At 47.4% G+C, this 3,361-nt stretch overlaps 1 long non-coding RNA gene across 1 annotated transcript; it reads right to left on the minus strand.

The window, feature by feature from the left end:
• Window positions 1–434: 434 nt before the first annotated feature.
• Window positions 435–2,685, minus strand: LOC134483339 (uncharacterized). The gene is made up of 3 exons (XR_010060195.1): window positions 2,545–2,685; window positions 2,218–2,441; window positions 435–904 (listed from the first exon to the last, which is right to left on the minus strand). It is a non-coding gene; the product is annotated as an uncharacterized LOC134483339 (long non-coding RNA).
• Window positions 2,686–3,361: the final 676 nt, after the last annotated feature.

Here is a 3,361-nt window from a genome sequence, read left to right on the forward strand (position 1 = left end):
GGTGTTCTGCTTTATTTTTGCTTAAAAGAAAGAAGCCAGGTGAATGGTCTGTTGGGTAATTTCCAAATTTAAGCCTACCCCTCAAAATATGAATGTATGTATTAAAGGTCAAGTTTGTACTATATGACAGACACACACATACACACACATACACACACATACACACACACACACACACACACACACACACACTTTCTGCTCTTTCCTTTGAAAAACAATCCAACCATTGCTTAATCAACATACCCTCTCAGTCCCTTGCACACACACGGGAAGAAAGGAAACCACTGAGCATGTACACATAAACTAAGAACCATTTTCGTCTTCACTCGAAATGACTTGACATCGGCAAACACACATTTCTTTACTCTGGGAGTCGGGCTGACTAAAGAACGGCATTTTGACTGGTCTTTAGGCATGAAATACTCCCAGAGGACTTTGATTCCCCGGTTTATTTTCAACTTGAAAATTTCTAAAATGTTAACATAACACTGTTAGCTACTGCTGTTGAAATAGTATTTAAGAGAGCAGATGGACGCGTCTGTTTGTGCACGCTGTTTATGGCAACAAAAGAGTTCTCTGGGAATCATGAGATGATTTTTCTTTTAGTCCTCCGAAATGGTAACTTTCTTAGGTTGTCCAGATGATTTGACAGATTGAAAGGAGGCCGGCAAGTGGTCAACTGGCTGCAGTGAGGGTTGTGTATAGCACTTGCCTCGCCTGCAGAGGGCCCTGAGTTTGAATCCTATGGCTGCAAAGTCAACACCTACAGTCAGTCCACTCTTAGAACTGGGCTAGCTGTGCATCTTGATCTGGGTGATCATTATGGACACTTTGTTCTTCAGTGGCTTTCCCCTTGCCCTTCATTAGTAAGATCCACTGTTTGGAGACTGAAGAAACTAAGTATCTGTTGTTGTAAAAATATATAAAATTAAAAAAAAGTAGGGTTGCCTTTTATCCCCCTAGGTCCAGCACCTCAGTGCCCCAAGATATCTGCTGGCTGTCTTGCCAGAAGCACACATTCCAATTCCGTGGCAGTCCTGACCAGCCACCCCACACTCCATTACACTTAAATCTACACATGAAAGAACACACAACACAATAACCTTTGGCCCAATTGATAAGCTATAATTGCCCACCTAAACATACAAAGCCCAGTACCATCCATCTCTTAAGAACATTAGAAATAACCTGTAAATACACAGAGCAGAATCCATTGTCCTGCCACAGCTTCTTCTCCCTCTGCCTCCTGTCTCTTCTCCTTTCTGTTCCAGTCTCCTCCCCTTCCTTCAAACTTTTCTCCCGCCCATCCTTCCTTCTTGTCCAATGACAGGCCTCCTTCTAACTTGTACCTGCCTCACCTGTGACATCATGCCACAAGTATCCGTGCATTTAAGTAAAGATATACATTCTAGTCTTCTAAGCTATTCTCGAGATATCCTTGACTACATTCATGCCTTTAGTTTCTTTCTTAATATTTTATCTGAGGTGCTGGGGTCACACCTGGGGCCTTTCACACACTAGCACTCTGCTGCAACGTGGTGCTCCTAGCCCCCCACATTCTATTCCTCTCTGGGCCCAACCCCTCTGCTCTTCAGGAGTTTCAGGCTAGTGGCTCACTTGACCGAGGGTTTTAAGTGAATCCATTGTTTCGCCAGCAGGGAGAACTACTGAACAGTCTCCACTCAGGCGTGCCTCAGTCCGGGGAACATGTGAGTCTGCTGAGTCCTCTGAGTAGCCTTGAAGCAGAGAGCAAAGATGAATGCCACTGAGAAGGGGTGGTGGACGAGCCACTGGACAAAGGCAAAGGCTGGATCTGTCTCTTAGGATCCACATCTCTCCCTGCCTGGGAAGCCATGCTCCTCCAGCAGGAGGAGGGCCTCTCTGTCTTTGGATCAACCAGGGTCTTTTGACATGTGAACACAATTGCAGGTGGAGTTGACGTGTGAGAGCTAGTTATTTTTCCCATCAGCCTCAGGCAGCCCCTCCCATTCAGGAGGGAGTGCAGCAATCATGTCTGAGGCAGTTCCTGGAGGTCACTGGGTGCCCTGTCCTCACAGCAGGGCTGTCTCAACCTTATCTAAAGGAATGCACTTCGAGGACCCTGATGCTGCCCTGCTTTGTAGCGACCTAAGAGTCGATTGAGCTCACCAATGCCCCCCTATGCCCAATCTCCATCGCTGCAACCCACCCTTTACGGAATGTATAAAACTACTTTACGGATTGTTTGGGGTCGCCTCTCCTCGTGAGCTTGCTGGAATAATACTGATCCTCTAGCTATTGCTTCGGTCTCTGGTCTCACATCTCATTCACGTGGGTCTCCTAGAAATTAAGACTCAGGTCGAGTCTTACAGAAGTGTACATGAAAGTATTTAGACAGCACCGTCCTTAGAAAATGGTGTTCCCCGCAGGTCTGAGTTCGGAGGCCCAGATCCTTGGCGTGTCTGGGAAAGAGTCAGGTGCAAAAAGCCTGTTACACCCCTGTAGGTGTATGTGTCAGTCACTCTTCTGTTGCTGTGACGAAACACCATGACCAAGACAACTTACAGAAGGAAGGGCTTCTTTGAACTCAGCTCCAGTTGGATGAGTCGGCAAAAGCAGGGAAGTGGGGCAGCAAGAGGCAAGGGTCAGGCGGGAGCAGGAAGCTGAGCGCTTGCGCCTAAAGCACAAACATGGAACAGAGAGAGCGAGCAGGAAATGCCTCCAGGTCTGCGGTGACGCACTTCCTCCAGCAAGGCGCACCACCTTAAACCTCCCCAAACAGTACCACCAACTGGGAACCCAGTGCTTTAATGTCCGAGCCTATGCAGGACATTCTCATTCAAACCGCTATAATGTCTGTGTTTTTCCTCTTGTCTTGACCTTTGCGCGTCAGCTGCTGATTACGTTTACAGTCCGGTGTGTGCTGGGACTGCAACGTGTAAAGCCATATGAACTCTTTGCAGGTGTCTCTCAAATGAGCCTCTTTTAAGTAATTCTGAGAGTCGCTTTGTAAAGCCAAGGCGTGGGGCTGGAGAGATGGCTCACCAGTTAAGAGCACCGGCTGCTCCTCCAGAGGACCTGGTTTCAGTTCCCAGCAGCCATTAGGGTGGCTCGAAAGCACATGCAATCCCAGTTCCAGGGGATCTGATGCTTAGTGCATTTACAAGACCCCGAATTTGATCCCTAGAGTCATCCCCTAGGAGCGTTGATAGAAAGGATTCTGAACCCCTTTCCCAAAAGTTCTGCAGTGAAAAATTGTGTGGTAGCATTTGCTTCACTACAGACCCCATTTTTATGGACCCTAGGAAATGGCATCTTCAGGTGAAGTCCACAGAGACTCTGTTTGCATTCAGTAGCAAAGGCTTAAACAAGGCACCTCTGC

This window comes from Rattus norvegicus, chromosome 19, assembly GCF_036323735.1.
Source record: "Rattus norvegicus strain BN/NHsdMcwi chromosome 19, GRCr8, whole genome shotgun sequence".
In the NCBI taxonomy this organism is placed as follows: Eukaryota; Metazoa; Chordata; class Mammalia; order Rodentia; family Muridae; genus Rattus; species Rattus norvegicus.